This window comes from Falco punctatus (genome assembly GCF_963210335.1).
Source record: "Falco punctatus genome assembly, chromosome: 15".
In the NCBI taxonomy this organism is placed as follows: domain Eukaryota; kingdom Metazoa; phylum Chordata; class Aves; order Falconiformes; family Falconidae; genus Falco; species Falco punctatus.
Window position 1 is genome coordinate 5296453 of NC_137595.1, and position 24355 is coordinate 5320807.

The 24355-nt window shown below is 40.3% G+C and overlaps 1 protein-coding gene across 4 annotated transcripts in view; it reads left to right on the forward strand.

The window, feature by feature from the left end:
- Positions 1–2653: 2653 nt before the first annotated feature.
- Positions 2654–24355, forward strand: part of PCDH11X (protocadherin 11 X-linked) — a 520437-nt gene continuing 498735 nt past the window's right edge. For 2 of the 4 annotated variants that reach the window (XM_080366031.1, XM_080366034.1), the window contains exon 1: positions 2654–4141. The gene's annotated coding sequence lies outside the window, so the exon portion shown is untranslated. The remainder of the gene's footprint in view (positions 4142–24355) is intronic. The other 2 variants (XM_080366033.1, XM_080366035.1) reach the window with 1 other exon arrangement.

Here is a 24355-nt window from a genome sequence, read left to right on the forward strand (position 1 = left end):
TACTTGGGACTGAGGCAAAAGCCTAGTAACAGATGTGGTACAGTGCAGTTGCAGTTTATTTTCTGAGTTTTTCTGTTGCTCTGACAGGAAAAAAAGAAACAAAGCAGAACTGTGTGAGGCCTTCAGCAGAGAAAGACCTCCAACCTTATCTGTCAGTCTGGAGAAGGTAGCTCCTTGCTGTTCCTTGCACCAGCCTCTGCATATATGCCATTCCCAGTAGTGAAGGGAAGGCTTGTGTCTCTTATTTTCTTGCATAGAGACATAAAAGTGAATTATGGTCTTTCTTCGAGACTGTCATCTACGGTGGCCTCTCCATGACTTATCTGGGTGGCCAACGTAAGGCTACTCAAGCAATATATTTTATGTGACCTTTGCAAAAATGCTGAGAATTCATCCTACAGGCAGTGCATTTTTATTAACAGGTTATTCCACGACAACTATAAAGCCAATAGCTGTACAATGTCTATGAGGCTTTTCTCCTTACATTTTGAAAAGTTTATAAAAAAATCAGCGTCTGTGGGAAGAGGAACCACAGTAATTGCTATGAGGGAAAGGCAGGGACAGCCCCCGTTCTGCAAGGTGGCCGCCTGCCTGCAGGGCAGCCAGCACAGTCACAGGGCCCTGCTAGCACACAAATTGCTCTAAATCGGCCACCGCACATGCAGCATCCTGAAGAACTGGCTGAAGGCGCTATATGGAAACCATATTTCTGAGTTTTTCTGTTAAGTGCAAGTTTTAGCAAGGAAGCAAGCTTGACCTTCACAGTGTGCAAAACTTTGGCTCTGGTCCTAGCTCTTTTCACATGTGAATAGTTCCTGTGGGGCCTCTTCATGTGCTCAGAGTAACAAACAACTTCAGGACTTAGACCTTGATCTGAATCAAGGGTAGCAGCAACACCTCCCGATACACAGAAAGATTTTTGTTCATAGCAAAGTAATGGATTTGCTACATGGACAGAGTTAATCTGTCTTTGACTCCCAGTTTTCAAGATGTAACCGCCTGCTTTGGTTTGTAAAGGGGTTTTGCCCTTTTCAAGGGTAGCAGTTCACCTCCAACATCAGTTCAATAAGCCATCTACTCCTTCCATCTTGTTTGGGTTTTTTTGTTGGTTTTGTTTGTTTTGGAGGTTTTGTTTGCTTGTGGTTTGTTTCTTGTTTTATTTTTTTGTTTGTTTTTTGTTTTAATGAAATAGTTTTCACTAGATTGGACTTCTGGCTGTGTATTTCAAACACAGTTGAGGCTGAACTGCTCAATCCATTGTAGCTTATCCTTAGACACCACTTTGAAAAGCAGGACAGGTCATCCCCCCCAGACATGCTGTTTGCTTTCCTTTCTGGAATGGCTGATGCTATCGCAGTTGATCGCTCCTGCACAGGACAAACTATCATGTAGGTCATTTCGTTTCCCAGTAATATTCAAACTTCAGTATTTTTTTTCCCAAGTAGTGATCTATTTGTATTTAATCTGAAGCAAGGAGGACGAGAACATGACAGTGTCCAAACGATACGCAGAGATTTCTTCATCAATTGCCTCTTCTGACGTGTAAAATACTGTTGTCTATTAGGATGTGCCTTTTATGGACTTGGCTATTTTAGAAAACCACTGTGACGAGAGCTCAATGGAATATGTATTGAGAGGACTGAAAGCCGGTCCTCATCTGTGCGCCATCAGTGTGATGTACACCAAACACCCATAGCCGCACGCTGATTTTAGGTTTTGTCCTTTTGTTGTTTATATATGCTTTACTTGATATTTTATTAGAAAATGCTCAGAAATGTTGGTGAATAAGTATAACTGAGTGGTGGGCATTACTCTCAGCATCGTGCTGCGCTGCAGCTGGGACGTGAACTTTAATATGGGGGAAATGTTCTGTTTGTACATAATGAGGTACCTTTACTGTCAGGGTGTATATGGGACAAAAATAATGAAGTCACAACTTCACTAAATTCGTAGGATTTAGCACCCACTACAGTAAAATACAGTGGGGCATTTGGTCAAAGCAGGCGACTGAGGTACGATGTAGTAATACAACCTAGAAGAAAAGGAATTGCATCTGTTCTGTAGGACTTGAGTGTGGTTAATGGCCATGCAATTGTTCCTGCGAGTCCATAGTCAAAGAACCTCACTGAATACATGAGTTAACAGGTAAGATGGATACAATTCACTGAATTTCTGGGGGTTTTTAGAAGCTGTTTTTAGAACTCTCTCATCCTCCCTCTTAGATACCTTTATTTCAGAGAAATCCTGGCATTTAAACTATATTTAGCAATAAAAGTGAGACATCACCTACATCTTGCTGCAGTGAGGAAGGTAAAACAAGGCATTCACATACATTTTCATATTACTTTTAAAGAAGGACATAAGCAAAACTCTGTGCTGTCAGGGCAAGTGCAATTTCTTTTCTAGTTCTTCGGGAAAGAGTTTAAAGGCCTCTCCTCCCCCAACAGCAGAGCGCAGAAAAATTGCTAAATTATTTCCTAATAATTATTGTGTTCAACGAGAAGTGCCTACTGCAGGCATCCAGCAAAATACTGCAAATAATTCAAGATACTAAAATTATTAAAATCAACACCACAAATTAACTATTAATTAAAACTGCATTTTCACGCAGGCACCCCTGGCCAGCCGAACTCCCGGCACCCCCTCCCTGCTGCAGCCACCGGCGCCGCGCTCGCCGGCAGCGCCCCGCCGGGCCGGGCTCTGGGGCCGCGACAGCGCCTGCCCTGCGGGCCCGGCCGCGACACCCCGGGCCGCCCCCGAGCCCCGCCCGAGGCTGCCGCACGGCCCCGCGCCTCCCTGGGCGCCCCCCCGGCGGGCCCTGCGGGACCCCCGCCCGCCAATACAGCCCAGCCGCCGCCGGGGAGGGCGCCCCTCGGCCCCGCGCCCCCTCCCGCGGGGTCCCCCCCCGCCCCCCGCCGGGGGCACCGGGGCTCGGCCGGCGGCTGAGCTCCCGCCTGGGCTCCGCCGGGGCGGGGGAAGCGGCTGCCGGGGGCGGGGGGGCAGCGCGGGGAGTCGGGGACGGCAGCCGCTCCGCGGGTACGGGCACGGGCGCGCTCCCCGCGGGGGCCGGGACGAGGTGCCCCGTCCTCCCCCGCGCCACGCCGGTGCCGCGGGCAGCCGGGCGCAGGGGCGAGCCGCCGGCGCGGGGCTGCCCGGGCTGCGAGCGCTGCGCCCCGGCCCCGAGCGGGGAGCGCCGCCGGCCCCCCGGGCCTGTGCCGCGGCGCGGGAGGCGGCGGCGGGGCCTGGGGCCGCCCCCCGGCGAGGCGGCGGAGCGGCCACCGCGCCGCTTTCGGGGGATTCTCCGAGAGGCAAAGGCAGGGCGGCTCCGGGAGGGGGAACCCCCCTCGGCTCGGCGATTCGCATCCCCGGCGTCGCCCCTCCTCCTGGCGGTGATGTCAGCCGCGGGGAGGGCCGGCTGGCAGCGGCAGAGCGGGGCGCGGGCAGCCGCGGCAGAGCCGAGCCGGAGCCGGAGCTGCCGCCGCCGGGACAGCGCGGGGTCCGGGGCGCCGCCGGCAGCGCAGCCCCGCGCCCCCAGGGCCGCCGCCGCCGCCCGGGCCACAGCAGCCCCGCCGGGAGGCGGCCGAGCGCCCAGCGGCGGCAGCTTCCCCGCGGCGGGACCCGCGCACCGCTCCCCCCGCGCCCGGCTGGGCAGGGCTGGGGCTGCCGGTGCCGGCGCCACGCTGCTCGGCGGAGTGCCGTGGAGTTCGGGGTCTCTCCGCGCAACTTCGGTTACGCGGCAGGACCTCTGCGGAGCGGCGCGGGGCTGCCGGCGCGCCACTGCTTCCCCTCCCGCTGCAGCTGCAAAAGCTGATCATTAACTAAACCCAACAGAAATAAAACAAACTCAGGCTTGCCTAAAAGTTAGGATACTATTATTTTTCCCCTCGCCCCTCCCCCCCCCCGCCCCTCCCCCCCCCCCCCTCCGTTCCCCCCTCTACGGTTCCATTCCCCGTGCGGAAGCCGCCCCGGGAGGCGCCCGGCACCCTGCATGGGAAGCAGCGGTGCGGTTTGCATCGAGGATTCGCTGTGGCGAAGCGGTGTAACTTGCATGCGGCGGGACAGCCTCCGCGGCTCCAACCGCCCGGGTGATGCGCTGAGGAGCTCCTGCGGACTGGCATCTTGTGCAGAGGAGGCACGGAAGGTAAGAAGGGGGCTTGGGGAAAAGAGGGATTTTTCTGTCCTTTGCTACGCTATCTCAGCAGAGCAGCAGCAGTTCATCCAGAACAGTATCGAGAGGCTGGAACCGCTCAAGTGAAATGAGAGGCTGCTCCTGTGGAAAGTCCACGGAGCTTACAAGTGGTGGCAAAAGATGTATTTATTTTTAGTCTGGTAGCATCGCACGGTCGTGATCTGTGCGGACAGAGAGCCAACTCGCGCAGCTCTGGAATGAGGAGATCCACAGTCTCCGTCTCCGATGGGCAGTTTGCATTGGCTGCTGCGTTGTGTTGAATGTGTACCCCCGCTACCTCCCCAGAGCATCCCATCATCCTGCTGGATTTGTGGTTGGTTTTTTTTTTTCAGATATAGTGCCTAGTATTAATGAGAGAGGGAGAGGGATGGGGGTGGTGGTGAAAAAAACATATGGAACATTTTATTGATGTGATCATAATCCTGTAATGGAGATTGCATTAAATGAGGATTGCATCAAAATGCCTAGCTGCTGTGGAGAGACGAGAAAGCAAAAACTATGCTGGATTGTAAATGAAGTTCTTTGATTGAAGGATTTTCTTGAACCATGAAGGGATGGATGTCTCTAAGCTTAAAGTTGCTGTATATGTGGAGCACTGGAATGGGATAAACCCCAGATCAAGCTGAAATAGATTTTAATTTACCCAAGCTCTGGTTACAGTTAGAATAGGTTAGAGGCATTGCAGTGGTGTCCAGTGAATTCTTGGTTTCAGCTGTGGAGACCACAGAAAGGCAAGGAGAGAATTTTAACATTTGGGGAAGAGGAGGAAGGCTCCTTTGTGACTTTTACCATGATGGCACAAAGCTTCCAGCCTGCAGGAACCTTATGGGCGATCCGGAAAGCAGAGGATTTATCTCATTTTCCTTTTGCAACCTTGGCGTAGTTGCCTGCAAGAAGTAGCCGGGAGGTGTGTGTCAAGAGGCAAGGAGGGACTTCCTTGCCCCTCTCGGACACTGAAAAAAACTGTGAGCTTCAGAGAGAGATGGAGCCGACTGTCTGATCCCCTCTTTTCAAGCTTGAGTTGATAATACATTTTGAGTAATCGTTGCTCCTTATCTCAGTTGGCAAAGGAGGGGAGAATATGTTCAAGTTTACTGAACCAAAGCAGAGCTGAGGACAGTAGATATTATCCACTCACTCCCGCATTCTTTTTGTGCTAAATTTTATCCTGGCATAGAGAACTGAGCCACAAAAGAGCACCTTCTTCCAGCCTTACTGAAAGGAAACCTAAAGAGAACAAAAAGATTAAGCCAAAGCTAAATTTTAACTTTTTGCTTCTCAGCAGTGGTGGAAGTAGCATTGATCTGCTAGATTACACAGGTCGAAAGAGGTAAGATAGGAAACAAATTAAAATTGTTTATTTACTAATATTTCCACATGCACAAAGTTGGCATACAAAGAATCATCACAGAGTGGGAAAGCTCCATTTCTTGTAACCACCTAAGTTATGACTGAGGGAAGCAGCAGAGAAATTCCTGTAAGAATACTTGGCAGTATTTGTAACTGCAAGAGAGCTGGTTAAATACAAAATTACATAGATTAAACCAAAACCAAATATCCAGTGTTCTCAGAAGTAATTTCTTTCCCCATTTGAGTTGTGTACAAAATCTGAGGTGATAGCTCCACAGTTCAGCCTCTTTTGCTGTGTATTTGGCACAAAGTTGAGATGGATACACTTATTTTAAATAAAATGAAGAAACCCAGCGTAAGTGTTGAATTCCTCTTAAGCATTTTATTTTGGCAAAAGATGATTTCTAGTGAATTGTAAGAGATGGGTTTAGAATATTCATGGCTAAACTCCAGGGAGCTTAGTGTTAGCTCAGTAGGCAGAAGGTTCTTCCTCTAAAGAGATATCTGGAAAAGATGTGTTTAAATTTCAAGCCATATTCAGCTGAGACTGTTGGTTTCCACATTTTAAAATCATTTGTTATGCTTCTTGGGGGAATGATGCCTAATCTGGAAAATAAAGCAAGTGTTCCTAGCTCACTTTTTTTTTACTAGAAAAAGCAAGCAGTGTGCTTTAATTGTACTTCTGTATCTACAAATGTTCCAGATTTGACTCTATTTTTCATCAAATAACAGCTGAGGAAAAAATTGTCTTCCGAAACCATGGTTATTCATGCAGATCTTGCTCTGTATTTTTGCTACAGAAGAACTCAGCTTCATGACTGCATTGTTCATCCTTGCAGCATTTCTTTAAATGTGAGCCTTGCTATGGTTAAAGGATAATTTATATTCAGTGTAGTACTGTCTGCTCAGTGGAATTGGCTTTATACATTACAGCCTCTGCAAAAAAGGAGATCAAAGATCTGAACCTGTGGTCCTGTATTGCATTTGTATTCTAGGTGGACTTGAGTAACCTTATACTGGAGCCATTCACACTCCCATAGTTAAGGATATGTCAGTCTTTCCATTAAAACACCCATTTCCTTAGTAATTTAAAAGCTAGTTTTAAAGACGGCCTCTAAGCTTAACTTAAACACATTCATACAGTAACAAAAAAAAAAAAAAAAATAAAAAAAAAAAGATACCCTAAGCAATGAAGTACAGTAACATTTGGCATTTGCTAATAGAGCACTGTTAAGTTGAATTTATAGAAAGCTTAGGAGAAAGTAATGCCTGCCTGAAAAATTGAGATGAAAAGGGAAGAAAAGTCCTTTCAGATTTGGAAAGCTGCTTATGGATCCAGGTGAGTGTTCATACCTGGATTTTAAAGGGGCCTGTGACTGCTAAGCAGACAAGTAGGGCTTTTCTTAAAGGAGAACAGCACTGGCCCCAAACAGGAATTAGTCAGATCTTGGTTTGGTGGTTCAGGTTTAGGTTGCATTGGAACTAATGCCATTGGCATTCTTGCAGTTAGTTCTTTTGAGGGTTAAGTTACAAGAATAATCAAAACCCCAAACCCTGTATCTTAACCAGTGAAATTATCCTTCCAATATTGTAAAAAGAACTATACTTTTTTGGATCATGTTGATTGTCTGATACAGGTGTTGGAAGCATCTGGGAGATGCTGCTGCCAAAGCACACTTGCCAGGTAGCCCACCTGAGAGCAGCCACGGCAGTAACCACACTTCCCATCCCAGGGGCAGCCAGCCCGACTAATGTCACGTTACACCTAAACAGAACCCTTTCTTCTAAAGCATCCAAAAACCTTTTACAATTGCCTGTCTCGCTTAGATAGCCATCTTCCAACAGTGAAGTGTGTGAATGCTTATAGTAACTTTCTGTATATTTCAGGTTAGAAGTGAAAAGACTACAATTAAAAATACAGGTGGATTCGATGTTACAGTTGCACATGCTGTGTAGTACCTGTGTTCAAGTAGTAGGTTCAAGGTACAGCTTGCTGTATCCCAGGGGTTTTAGATTAGATGAAATATATGAGTATTGTTTGAATGAAATTTTTTTCATTTAACTACAAAATTTGTAAGGCAGATTAATAGCTTTATGTCCCAGGTACCTTATTCTGCAATGAGATCACTGAGAGGAACTATGTAACCGTTGTCTGTCTTCAGTGTGGTGAGGTAGTGCTGACTATACCTTTATTGGATCCTCTGAAAATTCATGCTTCCTGCAAATATACAGGAAAATAATATGAAGCAGGAAATTTAGGGTGGAAATGGGAATCTGAGTGTCCCTTAAGATCTGTGAGGAGACTCCCATTCTCATTTTCCAATGGTAAAGTAAGGAAAATAGGTTTAAAACAGTCTTTTTCAATTACTGTCTGAAAATTAGTAGAGTGCCTTACCAGGAAACATAAAAGCTTCTATAGCTTTTGCACATTTAAACACTCCACTGAAAGAAGAGTTTAAAACGGTCCTTAAATTTGCCTTTAAGGTGTTATGTTGTGAAAAAGAGTGGGATTAGTGGAAAACACATTTTGAGTGATAACCATATTTACCACCTCTGGCACATGTGAATGAAAGATAGGTTTTACACATATATATACATACATATATATATACACACATACATATTTTCAAATTCTTTTTAGAAAAAAAATACTGTGTTTCCAGGTAAGGGAAGTGGCTGATGTTTTCACAGTCACGCAGTAAGGTTTCATATTTGAATGAAGAGACTCCCACCAAACCGACCTCACTTGCATGGCAGGTTTCGTGAAGGTCCAGGGAAAGTTAATGTAAAAGCTACAGTACAGATAAAAATGACTGGAATTTAGTCTATAGGTACAATGAAATCATGGTCGTTTTTGACAGTAAATTTGAAATTGCAGAATGTTTTCTGTAGTATTGTCATAGTTAAGAATTCTTTTCATTTGAAGTCTTTTGTCATTGCTTTTAATAAATATCCTGTTGAAAATTATTTCAGATACATTTAGAAAATAAATGCTTTCCCATAAATTCTCTAAGATTATGCCTAAGCCAAAGCTCCCTGCAGTCTGTGAAAAAAATCCTGTCGCAACAGGGCCTTCAATAATTGCTCCTTGCATTACCTGGCATACATACTTTTAACTTCTGCCACTTGTTTAGGAGTTCAGCATGTTAGTGTGGTATAGAGGGCATTGCTGTGGAGGAGTTTTGCTTGCAAGGATGGCAGGACTTACCCTGTTTAACAGCAAGTGCTTTACTAACTTTTACAGTTAAGTTCTTTTTAAATGACTGTCTTTTTCCTTCATTTGAGTTGTGATAGACTCTGCAAGGATTATATAATTTCAAGAAAACCTGCATAACCACATCAGCAGAGAGCCAAGTATGTTCTCTGAAAGACAGATGAACCTGGAAATTATTGGAGACTTGCAAATTCAGTAGTGAAATTATACACAGACATGGCCCGCTGTATTTGAAACCTGTCACTGTGGGGTTTACTGTGGCAGTTGACTGTGCTAAGGACCTTTCTCTGCTTCATCTTCCTGCCAGAGGAACATCTTGTGTTGCCTACTACTTTGATTTGATATGGGTGTTTTGGGGATGGTTTTCTGCCTCCAAGCTGGTCCGGAAAGAAGATGTCACTGGTGATGTAGTCTGTTTGTATAGCAGTGTTTATCTGTTACATCCTTAAGGACATAGTTTTATTATTTTTGTAAGATTTTAATTAGCAATTATGTGTGCTTTATGCTGTCTACTGAAGTAGCAGGAAATACAGGCTAAAGGGAAGAAAAAAATCAAGTAAAAGTTCGGAATGCTTCAGGCACAGCATATTTCATTTAACCAAGTACTTATCACTGTTATTGCTCTGTGCTATCTTGTTAAATAAATAAATGTATATGTATGGAAATCTATGATCTACTGGATCTATGGTCACATATGTGGTCACACTAAAGCTACATACTGTCTTCAATTCCAAGTTTAGTCCCTGGCACACATGATGCATACCGGCCCACCAAAAGGGAAGCAAAAAATATTTGGGGGATGACAGAGCTGCGGGTTCTTTTAACATGTAGCACAGGGAACAGGTATAAAAGAATTCAACTCCCTGCCCCTCAGATTTCGTTAGGAGGTCGCGTATTGGGGATCCTCCTGAGAAAGCAAGTTGCATGACTTTGGAGAGGAAAATGGTGTTTATCTCTGCTAATGGAAGTCAGAGCTTAAACCCATGATGTTTAGTCATTGATGCAGGTTTTGTGATTGCTTTTGTAATTATAAAAATATGTATCTTCCTGTCTTTCGACAAACAAGTATGAAACTGTGTGTCCTGACAGGCACACGGTTACTGGATCGTTGGTTTTACTCAGGGATGCTTGTGGCTTTTTCCCTGAAATGGACCTAAGCAGTATGTCAGGGTGCAGGTTGGATTCACAAATCAGAAAGGGATTTTCTTAGGACTTGTAGGATGTTTATGACGAAAGACCTAGACTTGACTTGTCAATGTTAAATAGCCAAAGAGTGTGCTGTAGCAGTCCCTAAGGAGAAGTGCAGAGGAATTGCAGTGTTTTGAAACTTCATTAAATGGTGACTTAACAGGAACTATAATTTGCGTATGGAACTCTGGGCTCAAACACTTTGGGCCCTCACTGTAGTAGTTTGTTCAGATTACAGCTGCTGCCAGTAATTTGTAAATATATGCAAGATACAAGGCATGAAACGAAAGCTATCATTACATGGAGTAATGGCTTTACTTCGTCAGTCATTTAATTGACCCCTGGAAAATGTTTGTGGCAATGTGTTGGAAATTAAGACCTAAAATACAAAGCAACACAGTAATAATTTTGGGGATGAAAATTGGGAATCAAATGCATAAAATTCATCTTCTCTTCATCTCTCTGCCTTGTCCACCTGTGAGACTTTACCAGAATGAATGGATTCCAGCTACTATGGGTTTCATAATAGTTTCCTGTAATTGAGACTCTACTACAGGAGATCAGTTAAGTGCTTGTCAGACAAGTGTATGTTCATGTCTAATTATCAGAGAATTCTTTTTAAAATTCATGTTCAGGAGATCTGAAATTTGATGACTTATTAAAGAAAACTAGATATAAAGTAAATCAAGGGGATTGTAGTCCTAGTTCGTTTGTTATAGATTTCTAAGATAATTGAGAATGGTCTTTTCCTCTGGCCAAACAGCAGCTGAAATAGCAGTTGTTACTACTTTGTCTTCCATGACTCCACCATAAACTTGAGGGAAAAGAATCACATATGTGTACGTGTTTAATTGTTTATGGCATTAGTTAAATCTGAAGGAATTTAGGAGGGTCCATAGTGGAAAATAAATGTATTTTAATTTATATAATAAATTTGGAATAATGATGACTACCAAATGGAACTGTTGTTAACATTTTTGGTGTTAACATATTCTTCCCCCACCCTCTCATTTTTAAAAAGAAAACATATCTAGGGAAACACTGTAAGCCACACTTTCTTAACAAAAAAATGCTTTAAAATACTTCTTCAAAAGACTACAGAATTGTGGACCGTCAGTTATATTTCTTTATTTTTTGACAATATGTTCAGTCAAATAGCAGTTTGTATCTTTCACAGTTTAGCTTTAGCTACATCCACAAAGAAAACTATTTTCAAGAACTGCTCTGAAAGTACCCTAAAGCATAACACAAAGTATGTCTGAGGTGAGTTCACAGAACATGCACTCAAGGTGTTTCAAGCTACAAAGGGCAGTAAAGACATTTAGCATATCAGAGAGAAAAAAAGCTGACCACTTTAAAAAAAGTGAATGTAAGTCAGAAAGCAAAGACATGAACAGTCTGTGCCAAGGAAATGTATCACTAGCGTGTGGTCAGGAACCATTGTTCTTTGAAATGAGGAATAAGGTTAGGATGTGTGGAGCGTTGGTAACCTTGTGGTGAGAAACAAACCAGTAATATCTTCTGGCTGTAGTGCTGTGCCAGCATGGAGCCAGGAGCATCGGTGAACCACCCGAAGCTGTGTGCTAAAGGAAGAGAGATTCTTGGTGACTAAATACCAATGATTCTCTAAAGAGTTTGGGTGTTGCCTGTGTCACTTTTGAATGTTTTAATAAAAGCACTTTAAAAATCCTGCTTCCTTCTCCTTTCCCTGAAAACAAAGAAAATTGAATTTACATGGTGCCCAGTCTTTCTCATTTTTGAAATTTGACTAAATCGTTTATTAGAACATAATATTATAGAATGGAATGATACTTTCTAAAAGAACTAGCAGTGTCATTTTAACACGTAGGTGTGAACTTACTAGTAACACTTGCCTCCTTTTTACGATGAGTAAAAAAGTATAAAATAGTAACAGATTATTCTTTATTTTCAATGATACAGAAACTAATTTTCTTTCAGTTCTTTCAAAACAATGTGTCTTTGCATTAACTTTGTTAAATGAAGTTCGAAAGCAGTATGCTAAGAATTTTTACCGTGGAACTGAGACGGACTAATATTTTCAAAAGCACCTCCACAGTCTGGGTATACAAGTCTGATTTTCAAAGTGAGTTGGACTCTGAAAGAGCCTGAAGCTTGTCTGCTTTCAGGAATCTTTTAAGTGTTTTTGAAAAGTTTACCATTTTTGTTAAAGACTGGTTATACAGTTTGTACTTCATCTGTACAAGCTGTACAAAGTTACAAAATTTGTACAACTGTACAAAGAAATCTTATATTTCTTTGAATATTAGGGACATTAAAACTAGTTGCATCCAATATTCAAAATGTGGTGGAACTCAACCCTATCAAAAGCAAACTATGGACTTCAGCTAAAAACTTGCAGTCTGTACCAGAGTTGCACAAAATAAACTTTTAAAGGAATGTTTATATTCTTTTTATCAACTTTATTTTATTCAAGCAGATTTTAAATACTTAAATAGAGAGGAGGAGAAGCAGATTTAGAAAAGCTGCCACAGCATTGAATCGATTATAGTAAAGCTGTAGAGTATCGTGATGTTGGGAGAGTTTGGGGCCTCTAACTTCTTACTTACAGTGTGTATTTTGTGGCTCATCAAACACACACAGTTAGACATCACCCAGCCCGTGCAGTTAACGAACTGTTATGGAGCTGAACCTTCAGCACTGGAAAAAAACCTGGTTATATTTTGAGACAATCATGCTAAGCATGAATTCCAGTCAGAAAAAGAGATCCTTTTTACTTTCTTTGCATCTAAACTTTAAAACCCAGTCAGACAAACTGAGACAATAAACAGAAGTTAAAATGCTGAAGGAAGAGTTTATAAAATGGAACAGAACTGACTGAATTTTGCCTGAATTTATGATAAAAAATTGTTTATTTTTATTCATTATAGAATGGTGGACTAAACCTGAAACCCACCATAGTATCCATTGAGTTGGAGAAAGAGGTAAATCCACTGGTAAATTTGTTGTGATAGGGCAGTCCTTTTTGTGATTGTATTGCATTACACAGCTCAAATTCAGTGAGAAGTTTCTAACGATATGAATGGAATTTGGCTCCAGTTCTGAGCTGGAGTAGTGCTCTTTGGAATCACTGTGTAGGGTATTTTTAAAGTACCAAAAAAACCTTAATTAACAAAACATTATTGTTGTTTGGGACTGCTTAGCTTTGTATACTGTGTTACACAGTTTGTTCAGTAGCTGCTTTCTTTGGAGAGAGATATATATGTATATATTATTTTGTGAAGTTAATGCAGGTTTCAGGTTTTGTTTCTTGTTTAACATGAGTGGGAAAACATAAACCCCCAGAATATTTTCCTGTTAAGTCTGATGAAAGCTTAGCCTGGCTTCATACATGTGCCACTTGTTATAAGTCCCCTTAATGTTTGTATTTTTGTTGTACTGCACTTATCAAAAATGAGTATTTAAAAATAATAACTGAAATAAAAAATAGTGCAACATCAGTCTTCAAAAACTGTGCACAGTCTCAGTTCCTTATATGTAATTCATTTTGGCAGGTACAGTACTTTTAGGTTTTATTGTATTATAAGCGCTAAAAAAGCTTGAAAGAAATCATTGGAAAAAGGTTTAGAGTAAGTGATTTAGATGAGGCTGGCAGGTGGTGTGGTATGGCTATTGCGAGAATAACTAAATTCTGAAAATTCAGTCACTTCAGAGTATTGGATCTATGTCTTGATTTAGTCATTGCTAAAGCAAAAGTATCGCTTTGCTCATCTGATGAACTGTGAGGTATTAATCAACCAACAGAAACTACCTTCTGAAAAATTTGGGGTGTTTCATTGATTAGAGTGATAACTTGGTCAGGATATCTTTTTAACTGCTGTATATGTGATTACATGTATGTATAATAAATATGTAACACTGTTACTAATTTGTCTGATTGGGAAGACAGATAAAGTGTAGGGAATCCCTAAAGGGACGGTGAAGTTGAAATGGTGAAATGTCAAAATACTCTTGGAAACGGCTTCAGTACACTTCTATGGTAGTAAAATACGTGTTGATGATTCTCACAAACGTTAGATATGCTCAGACGTTTCTTAGTCTGATCGCTGAGGGAATTATAATGTTCAATAAACTTTTTTGTGATCCATAAGAACAAATTAAGGAAGCCTTCCATCATTTTGTGATCCACAGTTATGGCAGATTTTCCTCCTTTTCTTTTGTTTTAATACATACAGCTTTGAGTGATGCAGTTCTTACAGCCTCAGCCGTAACTGTTTTGGAGGGAGAAACGTGTCAAACCCTTTGTGGGCTGTCAACAGCTAATTTCTTTCTCAGATTTTGGAGATCCTACTCAGTTTTATGGAGGACCTTGTAAATGGCTGCCCTAGTTGTAGTTACATATTTCTGCCTATATGTAGAGCTGCCCGATGTCCTTGACATCAGTGTGATTTTAGGCTGGGTTATGCAAGCTGGTTTGCACAAGATCCTTTGCCATTTTCTGTTTTCCTGAACCTTAACTGTGTATTCATCTGAGTTTCCTAGTGATAAAAAGTATGAATGATTTGAAGCTGCAAGCACATGAGATAATCTTGTAGTAAATCAAAAGAAATACTTGAAGCGGTTTCTCCTTTTTGCATACTACAAAAACATTTACTTAATATTTAGAAGAATCCTTGGAGATTTTCAAAGCTTGACCTAAGGCCCTGAGTAACCTGATGTAATTTAGACGCTGTAAGCAGGTTTGGCTGAACAGCATCTCCAGAGGTGTCTTCCAGGCTGAACTTCTCTGTGGTTCTGTGAAAGAGACTCCTTTATATAGGTGATACCTTTGTGCTTTGTCCTGATTGTGATTTCTTGCTCAAATTAAGGAGCTAGTAAGGGTATAGCATTCTGGTTGTACAAGGAGTAGTGAAGAAGTGAGGAACAGGACAGATAGAGGAACCTGCTTAGTGAGCAGAAGAGAGCTGTTGCTTTTGTTCTTGGATGTGGATCTCAACGTTGCTATTCCTGTCTCAGCATTTGCTATTTGGTGTCATTTCGGAAGCCTCCTTGAACCGAGGTTATACAGACAGGCTGCCGCTTCAACAAGTCTTTCAACTGTCTTTTCTACAGCGCTGTTCTGAATGTAAAGTACTGCTTTTGATCCCTGAAACACTTTCTAGTTTCCTTTCTCTTTCTGAGGAAGACCTGCTGTATGTTTTTATCCTTCTGTAAAAAACAACTGGAAAGCAGGGAGCCTCAGCTTTAGCAACTGAGCTGAGGACAATAAAACCTGAGACAGATTCCTTTCCCTTAGTCCTGCAAGACCTAAGTTAGTTGGCATTCAGAGCGGTAAGACAAAGTTGTTCATTCATTTTTTCCCGAGGGTTTTCTGGAGTGGACACATCAGATGGAATGTAATTTTGTTTGTATTTGTGAAGTGTTCGCTGATGCTTCATGTTGATGATTTAGTGCTTTTTACCACAAGAGTGTCTGGAGGTTGACTGAGGGGTTCCCTACAAAAATCCAAGAAATGCAGTTTCCAGAGAGGGACTTAACAATGTATGGACTGTGCGAATAAGAGGATAAGTTAAGGTTGAGAAAAGACAATATTTTTATGGAAAGAAATTTAAGTACTTTCACTAGATATAAGGCCACTGGAAATAACACCAAAGTTCCTAAAATTCTCTAAAAAGGATCTATACTATTACAGAAGCTCTAATTTATCCCTTGTTTCATCACATAATTATTTATCAAAGCATGCAGTCAAAACAAAAATTGGACACTGGAAAGTAGTGATATAAGTGCCTGAGTCTGAACTAGTATTTTGTTGTTGGTTTTTTTTGTTAAAACTAGATTAAATTATTTCTTAATTTCAGGTATTTTCATTTATTTTCCATAGTGTCTGTATAACATGTTGTCATTGGTACATTTTAAATGTCTAGAAGAATTATAATGCTGCATATGCAAAATTTAATTGAAATTTAGGTCAAAAATTACTTCCATGGGGGTGTGTTAGTTTATTTGGGCCAACTTTACACTGAAAGCTCAGCAGAATACTGCACCTACTCATTCAGTATTTTCCATCCCTGACTCTTGCTGTACCATTTCACTATCAGTTTTGTTTCTGCTGTCTGAACAAGACCACTTTATTTCCCTTGAAAAATACTTAGGTGTCACTGAATTATTTCAATAGAACTCCACTGCTTGCAGTTCATTTGTAGTTGCTTGGTCATTAAATGTAGTTGTTCTGCAATGACAGATTGTTTCCTTCAGATTACATTGAGGAAAGAAAGTTTCTTATCCTAATTATTTGTTTATCTTCATGAATGCATGTAAAAGGCTGTACTGCATTTGCACCATTAGACACCCTCAGTCTGATATTTTCAGAACCCTGCAGATGTGGATTTTAAGTAAATGAGAAGAGCAGATGGTATACAAGGAAACCTTCGGCAGGCCAAGAAGCTAAACTGAAGTTTCCCTGAGTTCTGGGAGGGACCCTACATAGGGACTGTTCTTCTACCACTAGGAAATTTAATAATAAAGTGCTGATCTATTTGTAGAATTTCCTAAATATGCAGAATATTCTACAGAAAAAATGTATGCCATAGAAAGAGATCTGCAACATGCACTCTATGCTTGTTAGTTCCTATTTCAGATATGAGGCTTAGGCGTGCTTTGAGGTGATCAATCCTGATGGTGCTGAACATAAAAATGTCAGTAGAGTTAGTCATCTTGGGCAGAAAATAATTTTTGCCATTTTTTTTCACTGTGTGGAGGAGAGCGTGAACTGGTTTTCAGGTACTCTTTATCATTGAGGTTTTCTATTTTTGCCATTGACTGGGAACATTTACCAATGACTTTTTCCATCTTGTTTTCAGGGATGGGCTATTTTACGAGACAAATATTAATAAAAGAAATGCCCTGATGAACCAGCGTGAACTCGTGATAATTTAGTAAAAGCTATTCCTTGACTGATAATCGGGAATAGGACACAGAACCACACACGGTCAGCTTTGGATATAAAGTGAGCTACTTAACACTGTTCCTGTGATAATCCAGGCTGTCTCTACTAAGATATTACAAGGGTTAATTGTAGAAACTTTGTATTAAATGTTCTGAATAAGGCACACATATATTAACAGATTCTCTTTGGTTCTGCATTGGTGCAACTACAAGAAACTAGCGTAATGCAAATATAAGAAGATACCCACAAACTCAGACTGTTGTTCTGATCCTGCTCTTGATTGAATCACCGTTAAAAAAGTCTCAAAAGATACTTCATGCAATCATAGCTAGACAAGACAGTGTAATGTAAATGTATAGCTGCCATCATGGGTAATATATATGGGCTGTATAACCATAGGGAAATCACAGGTTTTCAATTTCCCTTGGAATGTGTTCATTATTAGAAGGTATTACCAGAGTATTGTTTGTTGTAAGAGAAGAAAATCCTGTTCAAGTTTTTAATGAATCTCTTGAGAGATTCATCAGATTTACAGGTTAAAAAAGCTGTAAACATTCTACTGGGAGTAGTCATTAAAGAGAAGATGAATGTGAGTTATCTGTACATTTCTTATGAAACAGAAACCTTGAAGATGATTTACAAACCAAAAAGCTGTTTCTCTTTAAATGGTCTGTACTGCTGCATTAAGTAATGAAATAAAAAGTACGATTAAAAGGAAGTCTTGTTTGCAAGATGAGCAGCAGTTTCACTATTTTGTTTGGAGAATTTCATAGGTAAGACGGCATTGATCTGAATTTGCAGGGAAGAAGCCTGAGACTAATATTTCCTTCATTTCACGATTAGAGAAAGCATTAGAGTGCAAGAAAAAATCCTTACTGCATAGTTAATCAACTTAGAGGGCCTTATGTTGAAAATCAGATTTTCTAAATTAAATAAAAATGAATTAATAAAAGGTCTGTAGATTAAATAAATAAATTACAAAAAACCCAGCTCAATCCTCTGGCAAGTTACTTTTTTGGTAATTCAAAAAGTGACAGCACAGGACTGCTAAAAGGCTTGCCTTTCCATGAGGCACTTCGTACCCTTGATTACTCACTCAAGCTCGACTGAACCAGCAACATGCTAGTAAAAACTCATAATTTGTGATGAAACAGTTTGTTTAATCCTTGAGTTTTTTTCATCTGAAGTATTACAGATGCAGTGAAGGGAACAGTTTTGAATATACTGCTCAAAGATAAAATGCAGATAAATATTTATGAACTAATTTATCAAAAATTGTTGCTTCAAACTTTCAAATTGGTCATTTAAGATTCCTCTGAACATTTTGTTGGAGTTAATATCTCCTGCTTCTTCAGAAAGCTCTAGATCTGCCATGAAGATGACAGTTTGTTTGTAGTTCGGGTGAATTTTGGCATTAGTTTTGTTTTGTTGGTGTAACTCTTCAATGAAGCACAAATGTACTGAAAATCTGAATAACAACGAAACGTGAACTGTGTCCTAACCGCATCTGTTGAGCATAACAACAGTAGTTCTGCATTCATTCAGCTTTCCAAGAGGTCGCACCCTTTGCAAATAGTATGCATAACAAACTGCTGTATTCACAGTGCCTCATCATTATGAATAGTATGTGTTTCAGCTGACACTGCCATTCACAACATGATTTTACCAGTTCAGTACATAGCTGTGAATCTGGTCTTACTGTCCCACTGGGAATATTCAGGACTCCAAAATAAAATTATTGTGATGCCACGAGGATTGATACTTCTGCTGAATTTTCCTAATATTTTATAAAGATTACCTGCCACTGAGTATTTTTTTTCAAGATGTGTGTGTGCAGTTTTGGGGTTTTTTTGGTATTAAAAGCACATGTGTGTGTTTCATATGTATATGCATGGACATGCTGTGGACACAAAAGTTGTAACATGTCCATAGTCTGAGCTAAACATTGGGCTTACAGGTTTTGAGCACGCTCCCTCATGAATCAGACCAGTAAAATTCACCTCTGACCTGAAATACCCATGTGCAGAATCCTCTTGAGCAGACTTCAGTCATGGCCTTTGTAACAGAGCGACGGACAATGAAGGTAAATCAAGATGAGAATTAGGACATTGTCTGCTCTAGCTTAAGACTGAAATATCACAAAACATAAAGGAATGTACTCATTCATGTAGAATAATTTTTGTCATGTAGTGTATTGGTGGAAGAGTAACGGAAGGGTCATGTGACATGTTTTCTAGTGACATTGTGTTTGGGTATGTCTTAAATATCAGTGTTGCAACATGTTAGAACTTAGATTCTTTACATTTCCTTTTTACATCACTTTACATTAGGACTGTCATTGCTCTAGGTGACTGGAAAGCGTTTTGCCAATTTTCACAGATACACTACCCACTCTTACCTTCCTGTGCCTGTTTGTCTCCCGCTGACTCCTAGTTTTCCATAGATACGGGCCCTGAAAAGAACATTTAGTGGTATGAAAGCAACAGGTTCCAAAAGATGATTTGAAATCCTGTGACTATTTCCTTCACAAAGGCTTGCAAGATTTTAGGAAAAATGTGAGCTAGTGCACAGACAGTTTGCTTCTCAGAGCCCAGTGTTAAGGTTAACAAGTTGTAAATAGCTGCATGTTGCCATTATCTTAAAACCCTGCTGCTTTTAGGACATGATGAGGACTATAATAAGAATGTTGTTCATTGCTTGTTTGGTTTTTCCCTTCTCTTGCACAGCAGTTACTGAGGAGTGAGATTTAAAAGTTGGATGGCTTGTGATGGGATCTTGGTGTAATTCTTTTATCTTACTGACCAGCATGTTAATGATAGAGCTCCAACAAACAGATCACTGACACGGGGGGAAAGAACCAAACCCAAGCCTGCCACTGGTTTTTTTGGTTGTGTTTTTTTTTTTAGAACTATTTATAGAAAAGAATCTGTAATTTTTGTTTTTTTGTCCTACAAAAATAAAGTCAGTGTTAAAAGAGCTGAATATATTTACAGCATCTAGTGTCAACATTCATATATGTATAAGACTTTTTTACAGCTATATAAATGTGCGCATCTTGATTGATGTCTGTTGAGCTGTGCTGACTTACAAAAAACATGGATTGTATCTATCATATGTCACTCAAAGTTACAGTATCTCTGTTTTTCAGACATACATAAAAATTCAGCTTGGTGTATTTAATGAAACAAAATATTTTCAGTGTTTAAGAGCTGCTTGCTTTGCTTTGAGAATGTCTAATGTATTAACTTGTGCATGTATCTGTGATGCTATTGCTCAGTGAAGTGGCCAACTTTGGAGAAAGGTTTGTAAATGCATCCTTATTGGTATATTTTTGTTGTGACACTGTCAGTATGAACTTGACACTGATCCGTGAAGGGTTAGTATATTGAAATTTGGAATTCTACACGATCATTTCTTGCTAAAAGAAAGCACCAACACTGACAAAAAGGAACATTAGACTCAGGTATACTGTGAAAGAACTGAAGCTTAATGTCATTCTCCTATTAGTATTTTCTGACTGTAAATACAGAAAAAGCATCTTATGATTTGATATGAAGAAGAGTGACAATGTTCCAAGTAGGCATAAAATAATAACAGAACTAACAACATTACACCAGTAGTATTGGTGACAGTACCACTCGAACAGAGTACCCAACTGGGAGCAACAAAATTCTCATGAGAATTTCTTCCCAGGAGTTTGTGATGTATCAGAAAAAACAACACAACTCAGGCAAATCTCACTGCAATAACTTTCTGTGTCAGGAGCTGAGGATCATTCATTAACTAATTGTTGCTCTTTTTTTTTTTTTTTTTTTGATAGGGAGGAGGGATGGAGGAGAGTATGTTATCTAGGAGCACTGTGTTATGCTGCTAAGATGTATCAGGCCCTGTCTTAAGCCTGGCAAATTTGTGATGGAGGTGAAAGGAATCACCTGTGTAGGAAAGAATTAGAACAAAGTCCTAGAGGAAAATTTCATAGTTGGGAAGACATGGTTGTAGAGGTACAGGGTTGGAAAAGTACTGAGATAAATACACTACAATACCAAGGCAAAGTGCCCCAGTGAAGGGAAAGTGTTTGAAGAAACTGTGGTATTGCTGCTTTGCAATAGAGAAGCTTTGAGGCAAGATACTGAAGTACTGAGAAAAATATCAAAGAGCCTGAGACATTTTGCCAAGCTAGCAGAGAACAAGAACCAAGGCAAACCATCACATTCTCATAGAGAAGCACCCAAGTGCTGAAGGAAAATGCTAAAACCTTCAAATGCTAAACCTGATGGTTCTAATGCAGAGTGCTTAACAAGCAAAAGTGAAAGTACAGAGTTTAGTAGCTTCAAACTGAATGAACAGAGGAACCATGGAAGTAGTCACATTAGTTCTCTTCTTTGAAACTAAATTTTGGAGGAAGCTGATGTTACAATTCTGTCTGGTTTTGATTGGTAGTCTGCTTATGGCAACATCGCAGGATTTACTGGTGTTTTGAAAGAAATGGGATACTTTTACAAAAGCATAAGATAGTGGTAGTTATTCTAACACAGAGGATTACTGGGTTTTTACTATAGAGAAAAGTTATGTGAGGGGTGCAGAAGTGTACCCCTCACAGTATTTGCTCTGTAAAAAATTCAAAAGGGGAAATCATTTTGGTAAAAATTCTCCTTCGGAGACTTGCAGTCTGCACAGCCTACAAGATCAAAGGCTTGTTTAATAGCTAGATGACGTGACTGCAGTTATACAGGATAGGAATCCTACTGAACATCAGGGAAGGTTACCCTAACGTCCACCCATTCAGTTTCACTGCTGTAAAGGGAATGCACGGTAATTCAGTAAAAGGGACATTTTAAATTTAGTAAAGTGTACAGTTTCTTTAATATTCAGCACACTTAATTTTTTTTTTTTTTTTTTTTTTTTTTTTTTTTTTTTTTGTCAGTGTATCTTTATTGTAAAAGTAGCAAGGGAACTATAAGATAAATGGTGTCCTGTGACTGGTGTGGAAATTTGCTGAAGGGAAACGAGATGCAAGTTTTAGCAGAGCAGAAGACACTGCCTTTCTAGCTTATTTTCAGGCAAAATGTGATGAATCTGTAGAAAGGGGGACATGGGTGTAAAATTCACAGAGACTCAACTCAACCCTAAGTAAACTTGGCTCACTCTGATAATGGTTGAAGAACCAGAGTGATGACAAATTGTGTGTGAGATTGTATAAAACAGTGCATGTTTGTCATGGTTCAGTCCACCTTGAAAGAAAATACTGCATATACTATATGCATGTTGTTGTCCATACAGTTGGTAAGATGCCATTTAACTCTATGAATTTATTTCATTAGAAATTGCTTTGTTTGCAGTTGTACAAACTATTGCTTTATGTAGGGACTGACTTGGACCGCCAGCGACACTTCTTCAGTAGTTGCAAAGCTTCTCTATAAAGATGAGATTTTTAGTATGACATGTAGAGTTTATTTTTTTACTTTAGTTGAAGGGTTTTTACAGTCCTGATTAGTGTGTCAATTATCAGTATGACATAAACACTACCTCACCTGATAAGACTAGTGTTTCACTTTTCCTTATCTGTTTGTTCAGATAGCAAATGACCTACACTTCCAGAGTATACAGTGTCTTGTGTTCTGTGCAGATTCTGACAGCTTGGTTGCAACAGGACAGAGATGCATGCATTTTGCTCAAAGATTCAATATGGAACATGGGAAATACGTTTTGATTATCATCTTCCATAATGTACTCTTCATGGACTAAGAGGAGCGATGTCTAGTGCAAGGTTTTAAAATGTTCAGAGGTTAAATCACACAGATATGTGTGGAAGGATCCCTCAGCTTGGAAAAGAATGATCTTGGAGCAGCCAGAATTTTCCCTTTGCCCTTCAGGTGTTTTGCAGTGTTGGTCTGTAGCACTGAACACACTGTATGTCCATAGGCACTGGAAATTTGTGGGAGAATTACTAGAGATTCAGAACAAAATCTGTACATGATCCAAGTCTCTCTTGGGCAAATACAGCACGCTGGAAACTTGGGAAGAGTGTACGTTATGTAACCAGGCTCAGCTTCGCAGCTGATTTAGAAAAAATGACATTTTGCTTCCCAGAATGAGATCTGGGTAAAGAAATTTTGTCTTGATCAAATGCAGCAGCTGTTGCAGTTTATATTCGAGTGGGATGCAAATCAAGCCCCCACTTCTGCTCTGTTCCATTCTGCCCAAAGAGGGAACTGTTGTTGGTTGTTTTTTTCAGGGAACTGGCCTGTGGTTTGACCCCAGTAATTACAAATGATTTAAAAAAAATAATTATACAAGTTCTGGTGTATTGTAATGACACATACGAACAATTTAAAAATACTTAAGTGATGAATCTGTGTTGTAACAGCCAGCTGCAGAGCACTTATAACTGGAGTATGTTAAACCATTTAAATATTCCAAACATTATGTACAACAGATCTTGTACTAATTCATTATGAAAACAGCAATTTCATTTAATCATTTATTAGCTGTTTATAAGGTGTCTGCACATTAGATTGTTGCTTAACCTGGCGACCAGTATATTAATTGCATGAGTGTCACCCATGTGTAATCACTAACGATTTTTCTTGGTGATCATTGTTCTCAACTACTAGTTACCAGCATGACTAGCATGACTGTATGGTTCTGAAACATGGATGTGTAATAGTGTAAATGAGTCTTTCATCCCCTGAGAGGGGAAAAATCCTCAACAGATTGCTCAAAACTATACTCACATTTTAATGTAAGTCATTCATTACTCATTTCTATTCACTTCTGGAATATGTATTTACCACTGTCATAATAAAGACAGTGAAGCAGGATGCCCAGAAGCACTGTAAAATCTCTGTCCTTAGAGGTTTTCAAGATCGAAGTGGCCAAAGCCTGAAGAAATCTGGTCTGAATACAGCACTGACACATATCTGCGCAGGAGATTGGACTACAGCCCTTTCAAGGACCCTTCCAATATGGACTATTTAGTGACTTCCTATGAAGTCACAGCGGGGAACCAAGCAGGATGCTATTCATTATGTTAGGTTTGCAAAGTCGTAAAACTTAATTTTATTGTAGCATACAATGGTGGACTGTGATGAAAAAGGAAACAAATCCAAAGGAAGCAAATTGTGCAATAGTCTGTTGTTCTACATTGGATGTATCTTAATCATTGGTATTTTTACTGCACTGCCGCAGTGCTTTGGTTTTTTTTGTATGAATGACAGGTGAGTTTCAGCTTCCCTGTTGTGATAATGAGCTGCTTTGCTGGGTCTTACTGTACCGTAGGTGTAGGGTACCATAGGATGCTACTCTCATTAGCAGTGTACTGTTTGCTACGTATCTTGCATATGTGTCTGAATCATCTTACTTGATGATTAAAGCTTTGAGAACCTTAATCAAGAATTTGCCGGCAAAGTTAAAAATATCCAAGGTTTTAGGCTAACAAATCCTAGAACATGACTATTCTCTATTTCTGATAAATATTTACTATTTTGGA